Raw genomic sequence first — 13434 nt, 5'->3', positions numbered from 1 at the left:
TTTTCTTGGTTGGTAGATTTTTGATGGCATCATCTATATCATTGCTTGAAATTGATCTGTTTAAATTGTGTATATCATCTTCATTCAATTTGGGCAAATTATTTTGACTGTAGAAATTTTTCAATGCCTTCAATATTTTTTTATTTTATTAGAGTACAAGTTTTCAAAATAATTTCTAATTTTTGTCTGTATTTATGTAGTGTCCGTTGTCAAATTTTCTTTTCTATCATGGATATTAGTAATTTAATTTTTTCTTTCCTTCTCTTCATTAGCGTGGCTAAGGGTCTGTTAATTTTATTTATTTTTTAAAGAACTAACTTTTTGTTTTGAATTTTTTTCAATTTTTTTTCTTTTTTATTGATTTCAGCTCTAATTTTAATTATTTCCTGTCATCGACTTCTTTGGGTGTTTATTTGTTTTTTTTTCTCTGAGGCTTTGAAATATAATGTTAAATCATTTATTTGTTGATTTTTTTCTTATTTGAAGGAATAAACTCCCTGCATTGAACTTTCTTCTTAGAATTGCTTTCATAGTGTCCCAGAGATTTTGATATGTTGTATCTGTGTTCTCATTCACCTCTAAGTTTTTTTTTTTAAATCTGCTCCTTTATGTCTTCTGCAACCCATTGTTTATTCATTAGCATATGATTTAGTCTCCAGGTGTTGGACTAGCTTTAATTTATTATTTTATCATGGATTTCTACTTTTATTCCACTATGATATGATAAAATACAGTGTTGTATATCCTTTTTTAATATATTTGCCAAGAGTTGCTTTGTGACATAATATATGGTCTATTGTAGAAAAGAACCCATACACTGTGAGAAAAGTGTATTTTTTCAAGAAGTATGAAATATTCTATATATGTGAGTTAAGTTTATGTTATTTATTGTATTATTAAATTCTATAATTTATTTGTTCAGCATTTGTTTGGAAGATCTCTCTAGTAATGAAAGAGATGTGTTAAAGTAACCCAAATTTATTGTGGTGTGGTGTATGTGACACTTCAACTTGAGAAGAGTTTGTTTGATGAATGTAGATGCTCCAGTGTTTGAGGCATATATATTTATAATTTTTAAGTCTTCTTGGTGTATGGTTCCCTTGATCAGTTTGTCATGTCCTTCTTTATCCTTTTTGGTTGATTTTAGCTTCATGTCTACATTTTTTGATATGAGGATGGAAATACCTGCTTGCTTCTGCAGTCCATGTGAGTGATATGATTTTTCCAAAACCTTCAACTTCAGTCTGTGGAAGTCTTTTCCTATGAGATGAGTCTCAGGCAGGCAGTATATTGTTGGGTCTATATTTTTTTTCTTTAATCTACTAGTGTATGTCTTCTGATTGGTGAGTTTAGGCCATTAACATTCAAGGTTTTTATCAAGACATGATTTGTATTCCCAGCCATTTTTATTTATGTTTGGTATTTAACATGACTTGGTTTCTTCTCTGATTAGATTTTAATTAAGTGTAATACTTCCATCTCCTGATTTCCATCATTTTTTTAAATTTACTCTTCTTGTAATATTTTGTTGAGGATGTTCTGTAGTGCAGGCTTTCTAGTTGTAAATTCTTTTACCTTTAATCTATCATGAAAGGTTTTTATTTCATCATCACATCTATAGTTTAAGTTTGCTGGATATAAGATTCTTGATTGGCATCCATTTTCTTTCAGAGCTTGATATGTGTTGTTCCACGATTTCCTGGCTTTGCGGGTCTGGGTTGAAATATCTGCTGAGATATAAATTGGTCTCCCTCTGTATGGAATCTGATTCCTCTCTCTTGTGGCTTTTAAGATTCTATTCTTATTGTGTATGCTAGGCATTTTTATTATAATGTGCCTTGGTGTAAATCTGTTGTAATTTTGTACATTTGGTGTCCTGTAAGCCTCTTGCATTTGGTTTTCCAATTCGTTCTTCATGCATAGAAAATTTTCTGATATTATCTCATTGGAGAGATGGTGCACTCCTTTGGTTTGAAACTCTCTACCTTCCTCTATCCCAGTAACTCTTAGATTTGATGCTGTCCCATAATTCTTGGATGTTCTGTTCATGGTTTCTTAGTATCTTCACTGTGTGATCAAGTTCATTTTTCAGATTATCTACTTTGTCTTCATTATCTGATGCCCTTTTTTCCAAGTGATCTAATCTGTTTGTTATGTTTTGTATTGAGTTTTATATTTGGTTTATTGTATCCTTCATTTCAAGGATTCTTGACTGGTTTTTCCTTCAGAGTCTCTATCTCTTTCTTGAAGTAATCTTTTGCTACTTGTATTTGCTATCTTATCTCTTTGTTGGAATGAACAAATTTTGTCTGTAGTTGCTCACTTAGGTCATTCCTTAATTCATAGATCATTTTAATTATGAATCTTCTGAAAAACCTCCCTGACATTTCATTACCCATTGTTTATGGGTTCTGTTATAGTAGTATCCTGGTTTCTTAGGGGGAGTTTTATCCCTTGTTTTTTTATGTTGTCTATGTGTCTTTCTTTCTTGCATCATGGATCTGAGATATTACAGTTTCTACAATATATTCTTTTAGTACCCATGCAGATTGTCTGTACCTCATCTTGATGTTGGGCTTCCAGACCCTGCTGGTGTCCCTCAATATATGCTACTGCATCTAAATTGGTGGCAGCAATAGCTGAGGTAACTTGAGATAATTGTTGAGGTGCCTCAAGATGGAAGCAATGTCTTACAGAGATGGGGCTGAAAGGGTGGAACCCACACTCTCTTTGGGATGCCTTCTCTGAGATGCAGCTGATTCTAGGCCCTGTCTGTTTAAAATAGTTAGGGGCTATTGCATGGGGAATGCTATGAAGATGAATGCAGTGTCCCAAGATGAAAGTGGGTTAGGTTTAGGCTCCCAGGTATGTGGTGGGGCAAACTCTGGATCTGGGTTCTGTGTAAGATGGCATGGGTGGATCTGGGCCAAGCCTGGGCTCCCGTGGTTGTCTGCTGGTCTGAAGAGGTGGTCCTATGCCAGAGGCTGAGCTCCAGTGGGTACCTGCCAATGGAGGGGTGGAGCTGGACCTACTGTAAGCCTGGCTTCCATTCAGGCTGGAATGGGTGTATCTGGGCCACCTAACTTGACCTCACAAGGTAGTCTTTTCTTTTGTGTCTTAGAATACTGTAGTTTTCATTGTAGAGGTCTTTTACCTCTTTCATTCAGTTGATTCCCAAGGTTGTTTTTTTTTTTTGTCTTTGCTTTTGTTTTTGTTTTTTGAGACTATTGTAAATAGGGTGGCTTTTCTAATTTTACTTTCTGGGAATTTGTCACTGATGTATAGAAAAGCCTTTTTTTTTCCCCTTTTTTTTATTGGTTGTTCAAAACATTACAAAGCTCATGATATATCATCTTTCATACATTTGACTCAATTGGGTTATGAACTCCCATTTTTACCCCATGTACGAATTGCAGAATCACATCAGTTACACATTCACATTTTTACATAATGGCATATTAGTGACTGTTGTATTCTGCTACCTTTCCTATCCCCTACTATCCCCCCTCTATAAAAGCCTTTTATTTATGGTGTTGATTTTATATCCAGCTACTTTGCTGAATTCATTTATTATTTGCAGAAGATTTCTGGAGGAATGTTTTGGGTCTTCTAGGTATATAATCATATCATCTGCAAAAAATGAAAATTTGAGTTCTTCTTTTCCTATCTGTTTCTCTTTAATTTCTTTCATCTGTCTAATTGCTATGGCTAGTTTCGAGAACTATGTTAAAATTAGTGAAAGAGGGCATCCCTGTCTTGTTCCAGTTATTAGAGGGAACACTTTCAATTTTTCCCCATTTAGAATGATGTTGGCCTGGGGCTTAGCATAGATACTCTTTACAATGTTGGGGTATGTTTCTGATATCCCTAGTTTTTCTAGTGTTTTGAACCATGAAGGGGTGCATTTTCTCAAATGCTTTCTCTGAATCTATTGAGAATATCTTATGATTCTTATCTTTAAGTCTACTGATGTGATGAATTACATTTATTGATTTCTGTATGTTGAACCAAACTTGATCCCTCAGAAAAACCCTAGCTGATCATGGTGCACTATCTTTTTGATATGTATTTGTATTCGATTTGTCAGAATTTTATTGAGAATTTTTGCACCTATATTAATTAGCGATATTGGTCTGAAGCTTCCTTTCTTTGCTGTGTCTTTGCCTGGTTTTGGAGTCAGGGTAATATTGGCCACACAGAATGTGTTTGGAAGCGTTCCCTCTTTTTATATTTCATTAAATAGTTTGAGATGCATTGGTGTTAGTTCTTCTTTAAACGTTTTGTATAACTCAGCTGGGCATCCCTCCAAATCTGGGCTTTTCTTGGTTGGTAGGCTACTGATGGCATCCTCTTTTTTCTTGCTTGAAATTGATCTGTTTAAATTGTGTATGGTGGGGTTAAGTAGAGGAACATCTATGATGCCAACTGGGCATAGCTCAGGAGGCAGTTGAACATTTCTCATATGAACTGCTATGGAAACTTCCTTTACAATCTACCAAAGAATGGCTATATAAATAAGTAAGTAAAGAAGAGAGGTGACATTGTTTCACACAGTGTCACCTGTTAATCTTTTGGAAAAACAAATTTTAACCATCTACACATAATAAAACTTCCAATCTCACAAAAACATTAGAAATATACAGTTAATCACAGCAAAATTCACAATCTAATTTTGCTCTAGTTGGAGACAGACCTCTTTACATATTTGGATTAGTCTTGTTTTCACCTTTTCTTGCTATAAAAATGTTTCTATTTCTGGGTCCAGGATGGCGGGCCAGAGGGAGGCAGCATTCTGCATTGCTCCATGACCTGGGATGCAAGTAGTGAGAATACTGCTTCTCTTCAAGCAATCTTCCTGCCCCCTGCACCCATACAGGGCTCCAGGCCTCAGCATCAGAGTATTCTCCCAACTACTTGCCCACACAGGACTACTCTGTACCCCAGCGAGACAATCAGAGGTGGTAGCAGCACCCGTGAAGAACATTCAGCCAACAACTCAAGCAGAAAGTATCGATGCAGCTCCCATGGAGGACACCTGGAAGCTTCCTATGAGTAGGAACGTAGACAACCATCCTCGCGTGGACCCCCATCTACCTAAGTGGGGCTCCCCTTGTCGCTGCCATCCTGGGACTCAGCAGCAGTAGACTCAGCCCCCTACATGCAGTAACCTGCCTGCCCCCGGGAATTTCACACAGCCTCCCAAGTCAGCCCACACTGCAAGCCACACAGCTCATCACTAAACTCATCATCCAACATCATTGCCTGGATCCCCCTACACAACCTAACACCCCACTTCTGCAAGCAAGAGCCTCCATCTTGGGTCACCTTCATCACCATCTTCCAGGTACCCAGTTTCTAACTACTACTCTCCCCGACAGCTGCTAACCTGGCACAGTGGCACCTTAGTTACCTTCACCATCCTGATGGCAGAGATACCAGCTAACAACAGGTGACCCCACATATTGGATGAGAAGGGAAGCAGGAAAGATACTGACCTCCAACCAAAACAAGTCCTGTGTCTTCCTTCAAGTTTTTTTTTTTTTTCCGTCTCCCCACCTCCCATCCCCAACATATGTAAAACCAAGAACTTTGAAGACTGGGACTTCTGAATAGTATGTTACAGTGGAGTTGTACATTCTTTTTATTCTTATTTTTTTTCTTTTTTTTTTCTCACCAATTCCTGCTACTTAAACCTTTTTTTTTATTTTTCTTGATACATATGTGTGTTTGTTTATGTACTCTCTTGTCTTTCCACTTATTGTCTACCCAAATTTACTTCCTCTCCTTTCTCCTGCTACTAACATTCCTATTTATGTTTCTCTTTTACACTTTCTAAGATATAACAACTATATATCCTCACCTCCTACCTCCTCAGCATATCATCATATTCTTCATCCACTCCTTTGTAAAGTGTAAACCCTTTAACAAACCTACTGTGTATATTGTAGATAATAATTGAATTCACAATATCTATACATTGTGACCAAGTGTAAACATCTTATTAGCAAACATTGGTTTTTAGGGTGTATATGGTTTATATTGGGATCTTATAACATTGTCCTTCACCTTAAAGGACGTGATCCCTACAGGGGCACTGTAAGCCTGTAGGGTAAAAATGATAATGCCTAGGATCCACAGTGTTAGAAGGGAAGACACACCAGCAATATGAAAAGACAAGGGAAGAAAGGGCCCAAAACAAATCAAGATACCATATTATTAGAATCCATGGCCAGCATAGCAGAAGATATGACAGAAAAAGTTCAGAATGTACATAATTAAAATGTTCTGAAAATTAAAGGATGATATAAAAGACCAAATACAGGCAACAAAGGATCATTTTGACGAAGAGCTACATAAACAAAACAAATATTGGAAGCAAAAGATTACTTTAGTAGGGAGATAGAGATTGTAAACCAAACTTTAAAAGTTCAATTGAAATCACCAACAGATTACAGTACTTGGAAGACAGGACCTCAGACAATGATGTTAACATATATAATTTTGAAATGAATGTAGATCACATAGTGTAAATAGTATGAAACCATGAGCAGAACATTCAAGAAATATGGCATATCATAAAAATAAAAAAGGTTTTTATTTCTAAGGCATATACATTGAAAATATCTGCAAGAAAATGCTCTTCAATGTACAACTTCAAAGTATAAATATGAACATCCTCACACAATTAAAATTCAAGTCAGGATATTTTATGAAAATTAAAGAAATACTCTTATTCTTAAGATGCAAACAGCTGAAGCTGGTGCAATGAAGTGGTTTTACTTATCCTTAGGATTCAAGTGTGTCTTGTGGCTCTTGTGGTGGTGGTCACTTCAACCTATATGCATGATGAAATCACAGAGTACCACATAAACAGAGTTGTAAATCTCCAAATTCCCTATGTAATGTGAAAGTAATTGGGATAACTCGTTCATCCTTATAGGAGATAGCTAAATAAGCTGGAAAACAGATAAAGGCTCTAATTTAATTATAACCATAGCTAAAATGCTTTTATTTTTAAAATATTTTTCAATGTCTTGTTAGTTCAAAAGTAGGACAAATCCAGTAGAATTCGTACTTTAGATTTTGGATTTTCCTTTGTCCTGGGCTAGCAATATACAGCACAACACCCTCTTGGTGGGGGCAGCAGCATAAGTGGCAGCTCCCCATCAGTGACAGGATCATCAGAGGAAACAAGCAAGAGCACTGTGCTTCTAGGCATGTGGTGTGGTACATGCATTTTCAATTTGAGATGTTTTCATTTATGGTGGGGTTAAGAAGAGGAGCATGTATGATGCCGACCGGGCAGAGCTCAGGAGGCAGTTGAACATTTCTCATATGAACTGTTATGGGAACTTTCTTTACAATGTATGGAAAAATAGCAATTTAAGTCAGTTAGTTAAGAAGAAAGGTGACACTGTGTGAAGCAGTGTGGCCTGTTAGTTTTTTTGAAAAACAAGTTTTATCCATCAACACATAATCAAAACTTCCAGTCTCCCAAATACATTAGAAATATACAGTAATCACTGCAAAATTGACAATCAAATTTCACTCTAGTTGGAGCCAGAGCTCTTTACATATTTGAACTCAACTTGTTTTCACATTTTCTTCCAAATGTTTCTCTTTCTAAGGCATAGTTACATTGACAAAATCTGCAAGAAAAAGCTCTTCAATATACAACTTCAAAGTATAAATATGAACATCCTCAGACACTTAAGCTTCAAGTCAGGATTTTTTTAATAATGGGCTGGTAAAAAAAAATCTTAATTTCTAAACAGCTGGTGCTTGTGCAAGGAGGTGATTTCACTGATCCTTAGGATGCAAGTGTGTCTGCTGGCTGTTGTGGTGGCCATCACATCAACCTATATGCATGATAAAATTACAGAGAACCACATAGGCAGAGTTGTAGGGGACTTGTGCAGAAAATCTTGTTCTCAGCATTTTGATACAAATTCTTCTAAAGATGATTCATATTTGCTTCAGGTCTACGTTCTTTTCTATTTGTAAATTGCTTGAAGTTTAAAAGATAAACCACATGTTCCTATCCTAAAGGAGCTTGAAAATCAAATAAAGAAATAAGAAGCTAAAACTGAGAGAAAATTTAAAATTGAAAGAAAAAGCTGATCTATATAGCCACTAGGTATTTTGTCTTCACTTTTTATTTTTGTAAATTAAGACAAAAGATAAATCAAAAGTTTCCAGCCCAAGATAGGTGAAATCAGAGAAAAAAGTAGATTATATAGCAAATTCTTCTCTGACACCTGAAATTTCTAAAACCATTGAGAATATTTTATCAAAATTAATTGAATTTTATTAAAGTTCATATTAAATTATATAATTACTATTAAATAATTTGATTTATATTAATATTTATTTAAATTAATTTTACTAAACTATTTTTTATCCAATAAAATTTTAAATATAAATCAAAATTAAATTAAATTAATTTATTAAATTCATAGATAAAATTAATAAAATCAATTAAGTTCATCAATAAAATTAATAAAATAATTTAATTAATGAGATTAATTCATATTAAATTATGATTTATTTAAATGATTTAATTTATATTAAATTTTATTTGAATTAATTTTAATAAAAATATTCTTAAAGGTTTTAGAAATTACAAGTGTCAGAGAAGCATTTTCTGTATAATCTGCTTTTTCACTTCTCTGATATCACCTGACTTAAGCTAGAAAATTTTGGTTTATCTTTTATCTTAATTTACAAAAATAAAAATGGTTTTAACTACTCCTTTGTTAAGTTTTTCATCTTTAAAAACTCTGTATTATTTTGTTTCTCTTCCCCAATTTCTGTTTTTGATCAAATATTTTTTAAAATGTGTTTATAAGCATTACTTTAAGGCCCAGAAAAGTATGTAAACAGTCCAGCCATTTAATAATACATTCTTACAAATTAAAAAGAATGCATGAGATTATATTTTTAGTTTCACCGACAAAAGTCATCTTCCTTGTGGACATATTTAACATCTAGAAAAGGGAATGAACGTCAAGTGACTTTTTTAATAGAATGAAGATAAGTAAAAGGGATAGGTGTCACAGCTATTGAATTAAAAGAATCTTAGAATTTATCCACTAAACTTCATGTTCAGGCCCTCCCACTATAATTTTCTTTTAGTAGTTGTACAGTGTTTTCTTTTATGAACTAAAGAATTTACAACTTTGCTACATCATATTTTGTTTGCATATAGTCCAAATTCTGAGGTATGTATCTTTTTCTTATGGGTTGGATTTTTCTCCTTTTCTGATATATAAATGAATAAATTTTATCTTAATATACTTAAATTTAACAAATATAATCATAAAAAAGTTTGAAGGTTTAGTTATTATGCTGTTGATTAACTGATAGCACAGGAACAAAATTTTATCTAAAGAAGCTACAGCAAACAAACCCAAATAAAATTTTAATAAGTGCTACCGCAAAAAAAAAAAAACACACACACCAAATAAAAGCGACGTGGAGGGGGAGTCAAAATACCTGGTAGCTCTACATATCAACTTTTTTCTTTTTCTTTTTCTCTGCAAATACATGACTTCTTTTTGAAAAGGCCACTTTATAAAAAGTTCAAAGTGTTTATGGCTTCTTTAAACTGCTTAATCATCTCTGGCTTGAGAATCAACTATTGCTTTAAAAGGTCCTTTTGTACAACCCTGGTGCTATTGTCAGGGGAACTGGCAATCCAGTAAAGGTGGGCATGAAGTCTGCAATGGGATTCAAAAGGAGATTCCGAGGGCCACCAGGTCCATGTCCAGCTAGGTTAATCAGTGGCACAGCCACAGAACATGGTACCAAGAATGGATTCACAGCCGCTCTTTTACCAGCTTTAAATTCTGCTGCATCTTTCAAACTTCTTGGTACATTCTCACCTTCCTTTCTCTTTCCTGTGGAGTCTAGATGTTTCATAGCATGAGCAGAAAGTTTTGGTGGTGAAACACATGAAGGAGATTCTGTTTCCAGAAATTTAACAAAAAGTTCTGAAAAAGAACTATTAAGCAGAGATTGCTCATTTGGTCTCAAAGATGTGCTGGGGACATTTTTTGATCCTCCTCCAAGCTAACCCATCATCCACTTAGTAACACAGCCTTCATCTCCATTCAACAACTGCTCCATTTCCTCCTTTTCAAGGTTTAGAATGCTTCCCATTAATTGAAACACCTCATGACGCTTACTTTTCAGTGTATGAAAATGCCCAATGAATAGGTTTCACATTAGGGCTTTGTCTGCTTTTCCTTCGGTGCCATTTTCTGAGTTCATCAATTTCTTTTGTGCATCATTCAACATTTCTTGTTGGAGCTCATTGTGCATCTTAAGTTCTTCAATCTGTTCTTCCTTTAGATGTAACTGTTGTGTAAGACTGGTTGCTTAATCCAACACACTGTTGGCTTCATCCAAATGTTCCTGTAATAATAATACCTCTCTTTCTAGATTTTCTGCCTTTTCCTTCCATTCGGTTATATGTTGTCTTTCCTTTTCTAATTCAGCCGAATACATAGCTTTTTCTTCTTGTTGGAAATACTCTAGAACCATTGCAGGTTAATGACATGGAATACTGCTTTACTTGGTCCTGGTAGAGTGAAAGCTGCAGTACATTCTCATCCCTCTCTTGGGAGAGTAAATGCACCTGTTTCTGCAGGAACTCTACCTCCACACTGGCTTGATGACTTGCATTAGAAGAGGAAAGTAGCTTTTCCTCCAATAGTGTGACTTTCTCTCTCACGTTCTTCTCTCTCTTCTCTGCAGCCCAAATTTCCCAGGTGTATGAGTCTTCTGATTCTAAAAAATAGCTCCTCACTCTTTGTACCTCCTGATTTAAGTGTAATTCTTTGTCATGTAAGTGTTGAACATCTTGCTGGAGGGTACTCTTTTCTGTTTGTTCTTTAGGGACAAGACAAGATGAGTTGGTCTTTCTCCTGATGACATAGAATGGTCTTCTCCTGCATGGATTCAACTGCATTTAAAAGCTGACTTAATTCCCCAGGCTTGCCCTGTTCTTTTTCTTTTAACAGTTGCTCAAAGGCAAGAGCTTTCTCCTTCATCCACTGGTACTCCAACTCTTATTCTCGCAGCATCACAGAGAACTTCACGTTCGTCTCTTGTAATACTTGATACTCCATTTCCTTTTCTTTGGATGTTTCTATTATTTTTTTAATTTTTACCTTTTAATTGAGAGATGTCCATTTATAAAATTAATATTCTCACCTTGAGGTTAGTTATTGCTTGCCTCAACAACTCATTTTCATTCACTTTGTTAGTGAACTTTGCATTTGAAGAAACTGATTGCTTTTGGCTTGGATTAAGAGGTCTTATTCTTTCAGTAAATTTTGTAACAGATCTTGTTTTTCCTTGAACTGTTTAATTTTAGAATCTCTTTGTTCATGTTCTTTCTTTTCTCTCTTGGAGGCAGCAGCAGTTGCATCAAACTGTGGTTACTTTCTTGGAGCATCCTAATGGTGGCATCTTTTTCTTGCATTGACCTCTTTGACCTCTTTGACCTCTGTTGACAGGGAGGTAAGTGATGATGCAGACAAGAGCTGCAGTGTAACCATATCAAGTTTTCCTGAAAAAAATTTAGCCTGAAGAGCTTGTATCTCTTTCTGCTGGATAACTTGATTGAGTTTACCAACTTCATCTTTGGACAGCTGATCAATTTGTTTGGTTAAAGATATATTCTTTTCATTTAGAAGTTGAATCTCAAGTTCTTGTCCTTGGATTTTTCACTAATTTTTCAGTTTCATAGTTATATAGGTTGTGTTTTTCACTTCCTTTTTCTATAGGAAGGCTTTTAATTTTTGTTTCTTGAAAACTATCAGAATTGTCTGCTGGAGTGCTGTGTGTTTCTTCCTGCAACTGGGTTTTTATTTGTTCAGTGGTTTTCTGCAAATTCTTAATTTCTTCATCTTTCTGCTCCATCACAGAAGGCCACAATTGACTACATTCCAGTTTTAAGTTTTCACACTGTTCAATTATTTGTCACCTTTCCATACTGAGCTGCTCTTTTTCTCTCTTCAAGGCATCTCTGTCATTTTCTGCCAAAAATATTTTTTATTTATGTTTTTATTTGATCCTCAAATTCTCCCATCTTTGTTGCAAGACTCTACTTTTTCAGTTGTAGAACCTGAATAGTTTTTTCCATCTCTCCAATTTTAGACTCATCAATTACTGTAACTCCTGAGTCACCTTGTTGTAATGATTTTCAAGTTTTTCAATACATTCTTCATAGTCATTTAATGCCTCTTGATACCGGCGACTTATCTCTGCCAGTTTCTGTTAATGTGCATTCTGCAAAACTGATATTTCCTCTTGATAATGATCAAGGTCTTGACTTCAGTTTTGTTCAAGTATCTTAATAGTATCTTGTAGTTTGCAGATTTCACTTTGATCAGAATTATGTATTCCCTTTGCATGAGCTATATCCCTCTCAATGGCCAACTTGAAATTCAAGTCTTGAAACTTCAATTGACAGTCTGTTGATTTCCTGTTGTGATGAAATGATGTCACTGAAGTCCATGTCATCACCAGGAAAAGTTAAACAATGACTGATCTCATTACCGAACGAAGACAGGGCAGTGGTTGCTGGTACACCACCAGCTCCTGAATGTACTGACTGCAGTGTGGACAACTCATCTTGTAGTGGAAATTGTCTTGCTTTAAGTTGCCTGATTTCTACTTCTTTCTCTTCCAGTTCATTTCAGTAATTTGCAGATTGATGTTGGATCCATAGCTTCCATGCTGCATACCTTCCTTCCAGCTCAGTACAATAGCTTTTAAGTCTTTCATGTCATATCTGATTATCCATTTGGTATCTTCAATGTTCTTCCTCCAATAATTAGGTAAACCTTCTTCTATATCCTCGAAATCATTGAGAACCTTGTCTTCGGTGACATTGGAGATATGGCTGGTGAGGAAAGCCACGCTCCCCGCCACCTGACCCAAAGAGTGGCCCAAGCCAGAACCTAGGCCTCTAAACCAGGACAGCATTGCTGCAATTTCAATGAGCCATCAGACCCACTCTGAAAACCACCTCAGTTTCTATCCACCTCTGCTCTGAACCTCCTGGAGTGTCAAGGAGTCAATTATGACCCAAGCACTTAGAATTCCACAAAGGGTGGGGCTCTGCCAACCATTGGGTTCTGCCTGAAAATGCAGAGGCCTGGCCTGGGCTTGCACTAGTGACTTGCTCTCAGTGGCCCAGTCACCCCCACTGGGCCTTGGCTCCTTCCCTCAACTTTCTGCCTTCAGGCTTGGGTGACTTCTCCCCCAGCATTGGTGACTTGCCCCAGCTCTCAGGCTGCTCCTTCCACCTGGGCACTGGCAGCCATATCACCCCCACCTCATTCTTAATGATAATAAACTTGAAACTTTCCCACTAAGATCAGGAACAATCAAAGGTATCCTCTCCTACTACTCCTTTTAACA

General features: G+C 35.8%; 2 pseudogenes; both read right to left on the bottom strand.

Annotated features, from left to right (window-relative positions):
• Positions 1-9637: 9637 nt before the first annotated feature.
• LOC107154498 lies at positions 9638-11647 on the bottom strand (annotated as a pseudogene).
• A 62-nt stretch (positions 11648-11709) lies between these two features.
• LOC125610345 lies at positions 11710-12996 on the bottom strand (annotated as a pseudogene).
• Positions 12997-13434: the final 438 nt, after the last annotated feature.

The sequence above is a fragment of the Marmota marmota genome, unplaced genomic scaffold (genome assembly GCF_001458135.2).
Source record: "Marmota marmota marmota unplaced genomic scaffold, marMar, whole genome shotgun sequence".
Lineage (NCBI taxonomy): Eukaryota > Metazoa > Chordata > Mammalia > Rodentia > Sciuridae > Marmota > Marmota marmota.
This window is presented reverse-complemented; position numbering and strand designations above follow the sequence as displayed.